The sequence below is a fragment of the Capricornis sumatraensis genome, chromosome 8 (assembly GCF_032405125.1).
Source record: "Capricornis sumatraensis isolate serow.1 chromosome 8, serow.2, whole genome shotgun sequence".
Lineage (NCBI taxonomy): Eukaryota > Metazoa > Chordata > Mammalia > Artiodactyla > Bovidae > Capricornis > Capricornis sumatraensis.
In genome coordinates this window covers 80936713-80953847 of record NC_091076.1, presented here as the reverse complement: position 1 = coordinate 80953847, position 17135 = coordinate 80936713, and the positions used below count along the sequence as shown (strand labels likewise).

General features: G+C 43.0%; 1 protein-coding gene across 1 annotated transcript in view; it reads right to left on the bottom strand.

The window, feature by feature from the left end:
* MAP2K4 (mitogen-activated protein kinase kinase 4) overlaps positions 1-17135 on the bottom strand; it is a 77757-nt gene that overhangs the window by 30203 nt on the left and 30419 nt on the right. The gene's annotated exons all lie outside the window — the stretch shown is intronic.

Sequence of the window (17135 nt, the reverse complement as noted above, 5' to 3'; positions counted from 1 at the left end):
TTTGGTTTTTCACACACCGAGTTAAGAAAGGCCTAAACTTAGGGAGTTGACAAACACAGATTTAATGGGACTCATAAAGCCAAACTTCCATTTAGGGAAGAAACTCCTACTGCACACCAGTTTCATTTCCAAATACAAGATCTTTTCCAGACTTTGCAAAACTGCATTATCAAATCCAGAATCCCAGGTGCTACGAACCTTATTTTCAAAAATCTCTTATCCTGCTTGTCCCAACATGGATTATTCCAGGTCCTTGGTCTTTAATACAGCTAGATGTTCACAAACTCTGCCATCCGTCAGAAGCACCTGGGGATATGTATTAACTCCCAACGCCCAGGCATCATCATATGGCTATCAAATCAGAATATGTGGGCACAGAGGTCAGAAAACAGGGTATTTTAAGACACCCAGGTGATGCCAGCAAAGTTTGGGACTAGCACCTCAGGGTACTGCCCTGCTCCTTGTTAACGCCATGCTGTGGAGGGAGAACAGGTGAACAGCTAGCCAGCTGGCTCCAAGAGGAGCACTGCCATGTGAGCCTCTCAGTCCTTGATGAGCAGACAGCAATGGATGGGGAAAAAAAAGCTTCATGGACAGAAGAACTCACTTGTTACAGATTTTCATTACATAAAAAAAGCACCTCCAAAATGTGAGCTGGAGATCAAATATTAACTTCCCATACTTCGTAAAAAACCAAATCCAATGAAAAATGTTACATCAATCACGTTTTTTGGTTTCTCTCTTGCACACATACCCATGTGTAGGAATGAGCTGTATCAAACCAAAGAGTGCAGCAGACATAAAGAAAAAGACTCCACTGAATATTATCTACAGTTTTTCCATTTCATAGTAAATGATCAGAAACTTTTAAAACTTGATCTCGTGATACAAGCAAGAACATGATCGGTTATCTATTTCTTCTTCCAAAATTTAGGAAGTTTTCTCAGATTAGCACGACTGTTTTTTATAGTTACTTTTAAGCTTCTCGTGTACTTAGAATTTTAAAATCACTCTCCCAGAATAATCATTTATACCAGTAATAATAACATCTGAGTCAAGGTTATAATTAAAAAGTTAATACACTTTGTCTAAATAAAAACTTAGTAAACCAGCATTCCAAATGCCAGATTCTCAAACCATAACTTTGGTAAGTCACAGTGCCAGCTTTCATCCATACAAGTTCTTTTCAGTTTACAAATCACTTTCACCAGTACTATATATACCTAGCATCTTGAGTCACAGGAAGCCCAGAAACCAGTGGCATAAGTGACCATTCAGGTGTAAAGCTTGAACTGCCTAAGATGGAATCAGATCGAAGCAAGTGGGTCTCTACCTACTTTTCCATTGAAGTGGGTAGAGAGATTAAGCCAGAAAATACTCTAACATAAAGAAGTTCCATATATAATGACTACTGTTCTATGACCACCGACAAGAAAATCTCTATGGCTCAGTTTAATCACTGGTGAGATAGTCAGCACTGGCCCACTGCTGAGGGTCATGGCAGACAGGCTGTAAGGTGGTGCCTGTGACCTCCACTTTCCCAGTATCCACATCTCTATGTAAGCACCTCTCTTTGAACACAGAGGGGACCTGAGGCTTGTTTCCAGCCAACAGAATACAGCAAAGGCTATCACTCATGATTACAATGTATCACATAACATTTACCATTAGCATTCCTGAGAAATGAAATGAATATTTCATTGCTACATAAAGTCACACAAAAACAACAGTTATAATACTGCCACAAAGATCAAATTTTAGAATTATAAATATCTCTGCAAACGGTTCAGCTTACTGTAGACCTGCTGTATGGCTTCTGGATAAGCTCCTTTTTTTCTTTTTGAAAGTGAACAGATTGACAGATAAGGGATGTGGGTTATCTTCTCGGGCTAATGAAAACATTCACAAATTGAGTAAGGTGATAGGTGTACAACTCTGAATATACTCAAAGTGATAGAATCATACAACTTAAATGGGTGAGTTGTATGGTGTATGGGTGATACCTCCTCAATAAAGCTGCTGAAAGAAAAAGATGAACAGGAGAACGTGATTTTTACCCAGAGATCCACTTTCTCAGTTAGACAGGAAAAGAGCTGCGAAAATCACAGAAAAACATGCTACAGTTACGCCATCCCCAAGGCGAGGGGTGTCAGCACCATAAATTTGTTTTCTGAGTGACTCTGTTTCTGTTTTGTAAATAGATTCATTTGTATTATTTCTTTAGATTCCACACATGTATATTTGCCTTTCTCTGTCTGACTTACTTTACCAAGTATACTACTCTCTAGATTCATTCATGGCTCTGCAAATCACAGTCATTTATTCTTTGTCATGGCTGAGTAAGCCAAGCATCTGTTGATGGGCACTTGGGTTGGTTCCACGTCTTGGTTATTATAAACAGTGCTGCTATGAACCTTGGGGTGCACGTTTCTTCTCAAATTAGAGGGTTTTTTCCTCTAGACATATACCCAGGAGTGGGACTGATAGATCATATGGTAGCTTTTTTAGTTTTTTAAGGAATCACCATACTGTTTTCCACGGTGGTGACACTGATTTACATTCCCACTAACACTGTATGAGAATTCTCTTTTCTCCACGCTCTCTTCAGCATTTACTACTTGTATACTTTTTGATGATGGCCATTCTAACAGGTCAGTGATACATCATTATAGTTTGTGTTTCTCTCGTAATTAGTGATATTGAGCATCTTTTCAAGTGCCTATTGGCCATCTGTATGGCTGAGTACTTTCTCTGATAATTGTTCTTTGGGACAGAAATGAGCAACTTGTCCATTAATACTGAATCATCACGACTGTATTTTAATTACTGTTCCTTCTTTGACCCAGACTAATCTATGAGTTTCTGAAATCCTGCTGCTGCTGCTAAGTCGCTTCAGTTGTGTCCAACTCTGTGCGACACCATAGACGGCAGCCCACCAGGCTCCTCCGTCCCTGGGATTCTCCAGGCAAGAACACTGGAGTGGGCTGCCATTTCCTTCTTCAATGCATGAAAGTGAAAAGTGAAAGTGAAGTCGCTCAGTCATGTCCAACTCGTAGCGACCCCATGGACTGCAGCCTACCAGGCTCCTCTGCCCATGGGGTTTTCCAGGCAAGAGTACTGGAGTGGGTTGCCATTGCCTTCTCCGTCTGAAATCCTACTGATACCTAAAAAGTCAAAGAACGGTGACATAATGTTCTGGAACATAATCAGACTGGGCACGGAGAAAAGTTTTATTTCTATCTAATGTGTGTTAGTAACTGCCCGCGGCTTTGTACACAGGACGGTGGGCTTGTTTTTTTAAAGAAACAGAACGGCACAGCCAAAGTGACCAGGGATGGCTCTAGCCCCACCCCCCACCACCGGCACGTTTATTACATACAGGGCTTTGCTGTGCAAATTCAGCAGCAGGACAAGCACCTGAACCCCTTCTTCCAACCGGATTACCCAATCCTAATCTCTCCTGCAGCTACACAGGCAGAAGAGAAATTTAAGAAAGGAAATCAATCATAATGGGAGAAAAGCACTATGAACAATTCAGTGTACACCTTTCGCATTTTCTGGTACTATTACACAGTGACCTGTCACACTTTCTGCTTTACAGATGTCGCTGAGTGCACTGTTGACATGAGTGCAACTACACGGGCCACGTGGCTGCATCTCACTGCCTGGGGAGTCTGTCTGCGCTGACCGCGCAGGACCAGGGCAGGAACCCCCTGGGCCGGGCCCACAGCACCTTTTCTCTCAGGCCAACCTCAACAGTGACTAGATCACTCTTAGGAGGCATTTTGATCTATTACTCTCAGAGTCGGATGTTCTTAACTATTCAGTAAATAACTGTTTCTTCTTTGGTTAACCACCTGAGATAACATCCCCTTAACCAAAGCGCTCTCACACCTGTGTTTGTTTTGTTGTTGCTGCTTCTGCTATGCTGTACTAAGTCACTTCGGCAGTGTCCAACTCTTTGCAACCCCATGGATTGTAGCCCTCCAGGGTCCTCTGTCCATGGGATTCTGCAGGCAAGAATACTGGAGTGGACTGCCATGCCCTCCTCCAGGGGATTTTCCCAACCTAGGATCAAACCCTCATCTCTTACATCTCCTGCACTGGCAGGTGGGTTTTTTACCACAAGCACCACCTGGGAAGTCCACTGCTTCCACTAAAAAATTTTTTTCCTGTTAACATCCCTATCAACCCTTTGTTCTGTACTACACATATTTCTCCAGGGTGCTGTTTACCTTCCGATTGTATTTAAGAAATTATATATGTAAAAAATGCAGTAATTGGGGCATTTTAGAATCAATCATTCCCACCGCATTCTCTGGCCATCCTGCAGTATCATCTAAGTTCACTTCCACATGCAATACGGATTTCACTCCACCACTGCATTTTCAGTTTCCTAGCACCGTCTTTTTTTTTCTCATCTATCACCCTTTGCAGTAATTCTGTTGCCTATTCATCCAAATTTGTTCTCTCCTCAATACTTTCCAATCCTTTTTAAGAAGTGCCATGATTTCTTCTACTTTATTACAAATGCTAATCATCCATGTGAGACGTGATTTTGAATGCTGTTCAGAGATGCTCTTTCTCAAGCATCAAAGATATGATTCCCTAATTCCATACCTCTCCTCCCATCTCACGATGAGTGTCTTATGAAACTTGTGTTCAGGGTACTATGGAGCATCAGGAGACAGACTGACAACTAAAAAATCAGACAATATATGGAAAGGTCTTGAAGACCCTGGACAGCAGGCACCAAAGGGCAGTGAGACCCGAGAAGCAGGAAATACACAAGGTGAGCCCTGCAGTACCCCAACTTACTACCTAGAGAAGACTGCACAGACTGCAGCACAGGGAGGGCAGGTTCAGGCAGACCCTCACGTGAAGGTGTTGGGTCTGGGAGTCTGGGGAGACTGCGTTCTCAAGGCAGAGTGCTGGATAAGAGAGCTGCACAGAAGAACCCCAGAGACATGCAGGAGGGGTCCCTTGATCAGCACAAGCTTATGAGGAACCTACATAAGCCTGAGGAAAGAGCTACCCAAAAGCATAATAGGGAAGGATACCGAAGCTCATACAACAATCCCTGCCTGCAAAGTAGAAAACTCCATATTCACAGGGAATTCGAGAAAGCACACAGAAGGATCCGGTCTCGCCTACCAAAGCTAAAGAGTGAGACCCAAAGGATCCAAGTATTTCTGAGTAACTTAACCAAAGAAAAAAGCTCAAAAATACGTAAGATATAAAAATAGCCAGCACTCCATATCTGCCACGCAATATAAAATCAAGTATGCAAAGAAGCAAGATACTAGGAACCATCTCAAGGAGAAAAAGCAATCAACTCAAAGTGACCCAGAGATGACAGAGAGGCAAGAATGAGCAGATAAGCACAATGAAACAGTGCTTATGATTGCATTCCATGTGTTCAAAAAACTAAAGAATGGAGAGAACCACCAAATCAAATGTCTAGATGGAAAAACCATCAGGGGGCAGGAAGAAACTTTGGGGATAATGAACATGTCTGCCTTCTTACCTGTGGTGATGGCTTCATGGGCACACACAGCAAAACCTAGCAAACGTACACTTTTACATACGTGCAGATTATTCTGTGTCAATTACCCCTTGATAAAACTGTTGAGAGGGAGAGACACAGACTGGCTTCCCTGGACCCCACTCTGTGTGAACGGGGTGTGCCTGTCACACGTCTACAGTTGAAAGCACGCAGTCTGAGGCATCCAGGGCTCAGCGCATCACCAATCAGGACACTGGCTGCTCCCAAGGCAGATGGACCGCCCCCAGCCTCCTTGTTCTCCAGCACTGTGCTCTCGACTGACAGCGGCACGTACAAACTACATCTCTCAGTCCATCTGCTGCTCCAATCCTCCCCTGCATCCACCTCCAACACATCTCAGAATGACCACGCTACCCAGCGGAACAGGTCAGCATCCATGTCTCCTCCTCCTACCCCCCTCCCCAGCTACTTTCTGTGGTTACCAAGAGTGGGCAGGACAGAAAAGGGAATGAAGACGCTCTCTGAATTTGAGACCAGAGGCTCGGGGGGGGTCCCCTACCACAGGCAGTCTCTGCAGCAATGTTGGAAGAGAAACCCTGGGTACCTTTTTTCTTTACCCTGTACTGTTATTCGTGATCAGACATAGCATTTAGCATTAAGTTGTCTTAATTTTCTATGTTTCATATTTTCACCTGTGTTTCTTAAATGTTTTAGCAGGTGGCTGCTACTCACGTATCATTTTGTACTACAAATATGAAATTACTTTTACAAAATCAGAATTTTAGTTCCTCAAACAAATATGAACCAAGAGGCTGAACCACTTTCATTCCTAACCTATAGCTAATGTTTGACACTATTACTATGTGAACTGTCCAGTGAGAAAAAAGATTTTATAGAAATAAATTAGCAGACACATTTAGTATGTATTTTACATATCTACTAAAACCTAGTATATTTTTGAACCTTGGAGTGTTAAATTGTTAGCTTGTGTAAACTATGATTAACCTATGTGCTTTAAACCTTATCTCATTCTATTTCCTTACGTATACCTAGGTGCCAATAGAAACATTAAAAGTTAAAGTCATTGTAGTGGGTTTGAATTCTTCTCTAAAGCATACAGTTCACCATGGGTGGCACTTAACACATAAAATATCTTGTTAAAGGAAGAAGAGAAGAGAACTCCCATTCCTACTGCTTCCTAACTTCTCAGTTTGGTATTCAAGATACAGAGTCACAGACTAACAGAATCCCATTAGAAAGAAAATATGAGCTTCATCTAGTCTCATTCTTCAGGAAACTGTGCCTGAGCGCCCGGAATGGGCTGAGTGTTCCTCCTCTGTACCCACGTATGGTGAGACCAAGACACACCTACATAGTAGGCTGGCTTGTATTGCTTATTCTTGGAGAACCCTAATTTGGATCCACTTCTAACCATCGCTGCTTAATTCTGTGATTATCTCCATCAAGTCTACCCCAGGGGCTTCATTTTCAGGTGCACAGGTGAGGATGCAGGCACTAGGCAGGGGTCCCTGAGATCACAGAGCAAAGGGAGTTTTCTCGGCAGCTCCACCTATCTCACTAGAATACCCTGTCTACATTTGATTCTTCACTATAGGCAGGTGTCACTGCTGAAACATTTCCAAACAGACCCAAACACACTGACTGAGGCTTCCAAGGGCTGCAGGGACAGAAATCCACCATCACGACCACGGCTCATGAATGTGTTCAGAAGGTAAAGGAGACATCACCGGCCTCACCTGCCCAGGCCAACAGTCTATACGCTCTCTTGACAATACAGAGGCTCTCCAACCAGAGTCAAGCCTCCAATTAATGGTTCTGTTCACTCGCTCGTGTATGAAACTTACTTATTTTAAATCATGTACACACTTCCCATTGTCATAATCTAATCTCTCAAAACGCTGGTTCTTATTTTGGTTCCAACCACCTCTCAATACATTTCCAGATTCAGTCTGCTGTTTCCTAGGGAGTGGCAGTTGAGGAGACGGATGGCGATGTTTAACAGCAGACGATGCTCGTGGTTTCCCAGGAATGTTTTAACACTTCTCCTGAGAATATTCCGGGACCACCTCCGCCCAGCTGCTTCTGTCTGCATCACAGAGGCCGTGTGCTGTGACTGCAACTGCGCCTGTGTGTCCTGTCCTTGAAAAGTTAGTTTAACATCCTTTCCAGCAGGTCAACAAGTCTACTTCAGAGTATCTGCCTCATAGGTTTCCCAAGGAAACTTGCCAGGAACTGGCTTTTCTTAACGCAGCACATGGTCCAAGAAGCCAAAGCTCAGCTCTCCAACACCACGTGCAGTGGGTTCAATCACGGCTCCAACAGAAGACACATCCCCCTGCAACCTCAGAAGGTGACCGTATCTTTACATGTGTAAGTAGGAAAATGGTCTCAAGAGAAGACTGTCCTGGAGTAGGGAGGACTCTAAACGTAAGGATGAGTGTCCTTAGAAGAGACAGAAAAGGAGAAAACAGAGACACACACAGAGGCACAGGGAGGTCTGGAAGGTGGCAACTGGAATTGTGCGACCAAAACCCAAGGGACGCCAGGAGCTCCCAGAGCTGGAAACAGGACGGGGGGCGGGGCAGGGGGGCATTGGGGAGTGGTGGCTCTGGAGCCTTTGGATGAGGCACAGCCTCACCAGCACCGAGACTTCAGATTTTGGCCTCCCGAACCTGAGAGGACACATTCCTGTTGCTTGAAGCCACCAAGTCTGTTGTAATTTGTTCCGGCAGCCCTAGGAATCCCACATGCTGTCTGAATCACAAGCCACCAAACTTCTTCTGTCAAGGGACAGACAATAAATACGTCAGGCTTTGCCATCTACACAAGTGTCTGTGGCAAATATATGACTACATGGGTATGGCTACATCTCAATTAAACCTGATTTTCCAAAACACAGCAGCAGGCCACACCTGGCCCATGGGCTGTAGTCTGCTGACTGCGCAATCTAAATGACATCTAGTCAGCTAAACATCACTCATCATTTAAACGACCTGAGTCCTATCCATTCAGTTCTCACATCGCTTCTCTTTCAAATTTACCATTATGCTCTGGAGGAGAAGAAATTTCAATTATCTACCCAGATCCTATAGTTTTATTTCCAGGAATTAATCTTGAGATGCACTTCCTGCTTTTTCTGGAAAAGCCTGCCCAGATGCCCCGGGAGAGACCCCTCTGCGGCTCCCCCCTTTCTCCCCGTGCAGGGCAGTGAGGGCACGAGGCTGCACATGCCACCCGGCCCAGGTGCCCTCACAGTGGCGGGGCCTCCAGCAGCAGTCGTTACCTCAGCAGCGGCCTCCTGCTTGCACGGGAAAGTGTGACTCCCAGAGCCTGCCAAGGCCTGCTCGTTTTCCCTTGATAAATAAGTATCTTCTTGTGTCCACAGCTACCTCTCATAAGACCCCTTTCTCATCTAATCAGCTGGAAATGTGTTTTCTCCTTTTATTTCATTATCATGTTCTTCTCCCTCATTTACTGTTATCCTGACTTCCTCCGGATGCTGTCAAACATTTCTTTCTTCCCAAATTATCCCTTCCACCTCCTTCCCAGAGCTTCCTTGATTTTAGCAAGCACACACTAAAATGCCTCAAGCTGTTTCACTCTCTCCTCAGCATATAAATAGATACAACGCGTAAGCGTCCCCAGACAGGAAAACAAACGGAACACATACCCTGCACCGCACTGCAACTGTTCTTCTGTGTCCACGCTCTTAGGATCTCTAGATGAACACTGCTTTATGCATCCTTCTGCAATGCAGCTCTGTTAATTCAGGAAATTTCCACAGTAAACGCAATCTGTCGGTTGCCATGGAAACTGCCTGCTTCCTGGCACTACTAACAAAATGAGTATCTTTGCTAAGATACAAGATGAGGCAAAAGGAAAAGCTGAAAAAGGAAAAATTTCTAGAAGAGTCGCTCAAACAATCCAAAGATAAACATTCAGATTCTGATATTCATATTCAGTGAACAGAAAATACTGACTGTATAAGTCTGCAGTATTTTGAAGTAGTAGTGATTTATGAAGCAGAAGTACTTTGTTTTCAGTCACAAAGCGAGAGAGTAATAGAATGCAACAGATGTTCACATTTACATCTTGCTGCACATCCCCTAAGCGCTGATCGCTGTCGGCTGCACTTAAGGCTTATTACTGCAATGGCTTTTCTGGGCTCTGCTCCTTACAGGAAAGGTTAGGAAGGCTACCCTAAACCAGCACGTAACAAATTTTCATAAGATCCTTTCCCTATTTGGGCTCCAATCTCCACTGGCAGCTAATACCCCATCCCCCCAAGCAGGGTAAGTTAAAAGTGTGCCTCAGGAGTCTTCGCCAGTAGAAACAGCCTTCCCAGCACCCTCAGAACACTAGGCTCGGTGGACCTCCCACCCCCACCCCCACCCCCAGAAATGATGCTCTGTTCCGAGAACATCACACTTTACAGATGTAATTCCTGCCTCTCAAGCGTCTTTCCGATCTCAGCCCATTGCTCCTCCTGTACCCAACCTTTGAATGCCACGTTTCTTCAGGCATTTCTCCAGCCCTGGACCAACGGTCTCATCCACTGGCGACAACGCCCCACTTTCTGCCCCCAACCTGCACTCTTCCCTCTCAGCACCACATTTTCAGTTTCAACACCAAAGTGTGTGCCATGTTCACCTCCTTGGGATCTCCACTGGGAGCTTTTGCAGTCAACTCACACTTAACACACCTCAAGCTGAACTCCTGCTTTTCTGGGCTCCCTCATCCCTGAAGCTCCAGACCCAATGGTCCCCATCTCAGTAACAGCCACTGAACCTGTCATTCAAGCCAGAATTCTGGAAGTCACCATGAAAGCCTTCCCCTCTTCACAAGCCACGTTCAAATTATCAGTAATTTCATTAATGAATGCTACCTCCCCAGTCTCTAGAATCTGTCCACTTCCCTGTGCCTCCCCTGCCATCCACCTAACATCATGACCATCCATTACATTTCTGCTACACCAGTGCAGTCTTACTGGGTCTCTCTAAGTCTGTTCTAGCCTCTCTCCAACACACTCCACAGAGCAGCCGGAATCATCAGTGCAGAACATAAGTCAGATTCTGTCATTCACCTGCTTCTAACCTGCCACAGCCTCCCATGCTGTGGGAACACCAAGAAAGTGTTAGTCACTTAGTCGAGTTCAACTCTTTGTGACCCCTTGGACTGAAGCCCGCCAGGCTCCTCTTGTCCATAGGACTTCCCAGGTAAGAATACTGGAGTAGGCTGCCGTTTCATTCTCCCAGGGATCAAACTCGGGTCTCTTGCACTGCAGGCAGATTCTTTACCATATGAACCACCAGGGATTTAGTTTAGTTAGTGGGAACACCAAACTAAACACAAAATGAAATTCATTTTCAGGAGACAGGCAAATCAACAGCATTTATCATATTCGTTTCTTTAAATAAATATTCCAGAATTAACATCCAATGCCTCAGCTATAAACGTCTGGCTTAAGATTACATGAGTGACTATCAGGGTGGAGAGGAACAGAGGACCCGCTCAGAGGACCCGCGCCTGGCAGCACGACCCTCCAGGCACCACAACCGCCAAGGGAGCCGTGGCTGAGGTCAAGTGGGGGACTGAGGACGAGATCCAAGCCCTCTGAACTGTGAGACATACCACAACGAACGCTGTGAGAGATCACCTCACACGGTAGGGCTATTCACCACAGTCAAAGTCGGCAACACCAAAATGTATAATGGACACATCAGCAGATAACGGATAACAAAATGTTATATATATACATACAATAAAGTATCATTCAGCCCTCAGAGGGAAATTCTGACACATATCAGAACACAGATGGAGTATAACAACATCATGTCAAGTGAAATAAGCCAGAGAGAAAAGAACAAGTATTGTATAATCCCACTCACATAAGGTATCTACAGTGAGCACATTCAGAGACAGAGAATAAAATTAAAATGGTAACTATCAGAGACCAGAAGAAAGAGGAATGGGGAGTTAGTGTTCAATGGACACAGAGTTACAGTTTGAGAAAATAAAAGAGTTCTGGAGATGAATGGTAGTGGTGGACACACAACGACATGAATGCAGCTAACACCACTGAAATGCACACTAAGAAATGGTTAGGATGGCCAATTTTATGTTAGCCATATTTTGCTTCAGTAAGAAAAATAAAGTTTGCTGCAGTAAACCTAAGCCAGCCAAAAATAAGTAGATTAACCCACAGATTCTGACACATTTGGCATTTTTTAATCGGGGGTTTTCTTGCCTGGAAAATTCCATGGACAGAGGAGCCTGGCGGGCTACAGTCCGTGGAGCTACAGAGCACTGGACACGACGAAGCACAGAGGGGCATGGGCTTCCCAGGTGGCGCCAGCAGTAAAGAAGCCACCTGCATGCTGTTTACAATAGCTAGGACACAAAAGCAACCTAGATGTCCAGTAGCAGACGAACAGATCAAAAAGTTGTGGCACATCACAGCAATGGAATAGTAGCTATTAAAAAAAAAACACACATTTGAATCAGTTCTGGTGAGGTGGATGAAACTGGAGTCTATTATACAGAGTGAATTAAGTCAGAAAGAAAAACACCAATACAGTATGTTAACACATATATATGGAATCTAGAAAGATGGTAATGACAACCCTACATGCAAGACAGCAAAAGAGACACAGATGTAAAGAACAGACTTTTGGACTCTGTGGCAGAAGGGGAGGGGGAGATGATTTGAGAGAACAGCACTGAAACATGTATATCACCATATGTGAAACAGACTGCCACTCCAAGTTCAATGCATGAAGCAGGGCACTCAAAGCCGGTGCACTGGGACAACCCAGAGGGATGGGATTGGGCGGGAGGTTTGGGACAGGTTGGACACTTGTATACCTGTGGCTGATTCATGTCAATGTATGGCAAAAACCACCACAATACTGTAAAGTAATTAGCCTCCAATTAAAATAAATAAAAATAAAAAAAAGAATCCACCTGCAATGCAGGAGACGCAGGTTCGATCCCTAGGTTTGCAAGATCCCCTGGAGAAGGAAATGGCAACTCACTCCGGTATTCCGGCCTGGGAAATCCCATGGATAGAGGAGCCTGGTGGGCTACAGTCCATGGGGTCACAAAGAGTCAGACACAACTTAGCAACTGAACATGCACTAATTTGTACCTATAAATATTTATGCCATCATGTAAAAGAGCCCCACCATAGAAACGTAGAGATTCCAAATGACTATGATTACATTAAACTTCAAATGGAGAAAGCCCCTTCTACACTCATGCTGACTGATGTCCTGGGACTACTCTGGGGAACGAAGGTAGACAACACCACAGAACCCTCTCCCACTTCCACAAACAGCCTGTCAGGCTCATGCATGAGATTTTTACTTCAAGAAAGGAATACGAAACTGGCTTGATACCTATTCATTTTCTCTCCCCGTTCCCTGCCATTCACCATATAAAATAATGTAAGTCATTACCCTAATTCAGTGCCTGAACTGAGATCAGAGTTGAGTGACACGCTGATGCCATGACGATGCTGAGGCAGAAACCAGGACTCCCACATTAATGAAAAGGTTGACCCAAGATAATAAGTTGAGAACATAATAAATTGAGAAGTAAACGATAAAGCTCCCACAATTTAACCAGGAATAAGAGCCTATGTCATTTATAACTGCATTCTAAGCTGCAGCTCTACTAAGTAGGCACAGAATGGAATTAACACTAGTGATTAACTGGTGACTTCAAAACTTCTTTTAAAACTACTTCCTAGATGTTCCAGGGCACAAATGAGCCTTTTTCTGTTCCAATGTAACAAAGATAAATGAGATCCTAGAGATCCTCTTGGTCTCAACAGAAAAAAAGCCCCTTAAATTTACAACATATGGTTTCAAAATGTTTAGCTTAAACCCTCAAATGTATCTTTACTCATCATTATTTATTTCCAACATTAGCTTTTGAGTTAGTGTTTCTTCTTTACAATCCTGATATGCTGCGAAGATAAAAGGGCTGCTTTTTAGAATCACAGTGGTATGCGGTGCGCTCCAAATGATTCAGCACCCTGAGAGCACTCACGCGTCACTCAGAGGTGACGCGATGAAAGCACAGGCCACGGCAGTGGAGCACCTGCTTCTGTTCCTGTCAAATCTTATATACAGAACAGGACTTCAGCATACGTCTGCCACATTCGTAAAACCACCCGTGGGGTTTCAGAAAGATCTGTGATGCTGAGTATGATCCAATCCTGATAGAAATGTAAAGGAAGACAGATACACATTTTTTCCTTTCATTTTTCTTTGTACTCTGTAATTTTACAGCTTAATCTTTCATTTAAAGAGCCAAAGGGCAAAATGTTAAAGATGTTATATCTAGGTAGTAGGTATAAGAATCTCTACTATGTCATTTTTTTGTGTGTATGTCGGAAATACTATAATTTTAACCAGCGATAATTAAAAACCAAGGTTTCTTGTTTGGGTGGTCTTATTCTTTTTAAGGACACACATGAAAAGAATGACTTAAAAAAAACAAAAGGAAATAAAGAAACAGAGATTTAGGCAAATTTCTGAATACCTCGAAGCACACCGAAATATGTAGACAAACCAAAACTAACAAATTCCAAGGGAAGGGACTCTGCAGTTTCAAAAACTTACCAGCCAAGAGCAGTATAAAACCTTGTTTAGCTCCTGCTTCAAACTACTGGGGAAAAAAAAAAGTGATGAAGTAATCACTTATTTGATATTAAAATGATATTATAATTGTGTTTTTTAAAAGGAGTCCTTATCTCTTAGAAACACATCCTGAAATGTTTATAGATGGAATAACATGTCTGAGGTTTGGTTAAAACTAGGGAGGGCAGAGGAATAATAGTAGCCATATTAACTGCTAAAGCTGATTGATAAATACGTAATGATTCATCTACCACATTCCAGTTTTAGATATATTTACAGCTTTCCATAATAAGAGTTTAAAAAAAAATTGAAATATAGAAAATCGCCACCCACAACACATGGTAAGAGAGAAGCACAGAGCAGAGACAAGAGGCAGGTAGTGCTCCCAACAAGACCTCAGAAAGGAACCACAGCTGGGCAGGAAGAAGGCCCAGAAACTCAAGAGCTGATTAAAACTCTAAAAGAAAGGTTTACCCAGCATCTCCTGTCCCCCAACACTCAACCCCAGATGAAAAGAGAACATGTCTCTAAGGAAAATAAACATACTATCTGGAAAAAACAAAGCCTACAAGGGCAAATGTTGGCCTATTCAGTATGGCATCGAGAATATTCCAGGCCTAACAACCAGTACTCAAACCATTCACAGAAAAGTCAAGGCAAGCCCACCAGCTGACCGTCTATGATCAGAGCCTCCAATAAGCTTTCTAAGTTCCTCATCTTTAACTATCAATGGACAAGCAAGAATTACTAGACATGTGGAAAAAAGCTAACATGAAAGAGAAAGACAAAATAAACAGTGTCCCTTGAGGAAACAGAGTACCTAGAGAACAGAAGAGAATTTTTAAATTTCAGATTTTACATCCATAAATTAAGAATAAAATACCAAGAAAAAAGCCAGAATCAACTGTTAGACATAAAAGTCAATTGCCAAAACAGAACATTCTATAGAAGGGCCAGAAAAATTTTTTTCATCTCCTAGGATATAAAGCAAGAAAACAAAGATTAAAAAAATAGAAAAGTCAAACACTCGGGGAATTCAGAGATATGAATTCAGAATATAAATTCAGAGAAACGAAATAACACACATTCCAGGAGGAGAGAACAGGAGAAACATCAAAGAATCTTCAAAAGAAAAGCAGCAGTAACTCGGAAACAGATAACATGAATCTTCAGACTGAAACCATTCATCCGGTACACGGAAGGGTGACCCAAACCTAAGCACACTCTGATATAACTGTGGAACACCGACAATAAAGACCAAGTGCGAAAAGTGAGAGAGGAACAGGTCATCTGCAGGTAGCATCTCCACTACAGTGAGACGGACCCAGCATGGCGCCCTCAAAGTGATCGTGCGCGGACACTCAGCAGAATGCCCTTCTCCCCCTGTTCTCCACCTGAGCTCCTCCACCGGGCTTTCAAAACCCAGTTCAAACCTTGGTCCTCGGCGACACTTCTCCAGGTTGTTTATCTGGAAGTGCTCTTGCCCCTCCCGCACCATTCATTTGACATCTGATCTGTATCACCCCATGCCTTACTTCCTGAAGGGCTGTCTTCTTGAAATTTTATTTAAATTGCTATTTCTCAGAAAGTAAGGACGCTTTTTTTTTCTCAATCTTCCACAGAATCCTGCACCCAAACAATGCCAAAAATGATCTGAAACTAGTGCCTGGGATGAATCTTAATTTCATTAGTTGCTTACGTTTCATCTAATCTTGCTCTAAGTTCATTTTTAAAGTTTTATATTTATATCTACAACTAAAGTTAAAAACAAAACAAAACTGAATGCAAGGATATTTTAGGAGAAGGAAACATTTTGGCACAAAGATGCTATCTTCCCTCGGTGGGGAAGATCCCCTGGAGGAGGAAATGGCAACCTATTCCAGTATTCTTGCCTGGAAAATCCCATGGACAGAGGAGCCTGGTGGGCCACAGTCCATGGATCACAAAGAGTCACATGCAACTAACCCTTACACACTGCAAGCTGTATTTTCTAATTGCAAACTTATCCTGAACAGTGATGAGCCACGGATTTTGGTGCCTGAGATGACACAGAAGGAGCCCCACGGAGCTGGGTGGGAGGTAGGAGGTATGCCAGTCCACCAAGCAGGGAAAAATTGTCTTTGACGAGGATCAATTTTAGTAGTTGCCTATTCCCAATCCAGGTAACAGACCAGTGCAATAACAAAACTCAACGGCAGAGTCTAAACCGTGCACATACCAGAATCAAATTCCAAAGATTCTACCACAAAGTAAAAATGTCTATTACTGTGTCCTCTTTAAATTTTAACACCTGCTGAGAAGAGATAGAAAAGAAACCTAGCTGGTTACAGGACTACTATGAAGTAGTAGGTTTAAAAGAGAAAGGGCCGAGGGAAAGGAGGGGCCTGATTGACTTAAATTTTGGAAGAACGTTTACTTTCATACTGTTTACTGTTTAAAAAAAAAAATTGTCCATGAATTCCCCTAGACATGAAGAAAGTCGTGAGAGAAGAGAGTACAGATATGGGAATGTTTTCCTAAGTTCTAAATGCAAATCAGGTTGTCTTTCTCTTTGTCCAAGGGTGCTTAAAAAAAAAAAAAACACGAAAGATTTGTAAAGTTCAGCGATTACTACATATCTTTTCTTTCTCAGATGTCAAACATGAGATTCAGTTAGCAACCAAGGTAACAGAAATGGCCTTTGTTCAGGAATTTGCTTTGTACTAGCTTTCACTAGAAATTCTAGGAAAAGAGGAAGGAGATTCTTTTGAGTGTTTCCTTGCTGCTGGAGCTCGGACTAATTAGGCAATACTAAGAATTTCCTTCCTCAATATGTTTCAGAGAAGGTAAAAAGGTTGAGCTCTGACAAGAAACCTCATTGGGAACAGCAGTCTAATAAAGTAGCCTAATAAAGCTGACAGACACCATGCCCAGCCAAATAAACTGCTACTCAGTTTTCATTTTAAATACCTTTCATTTCCCTT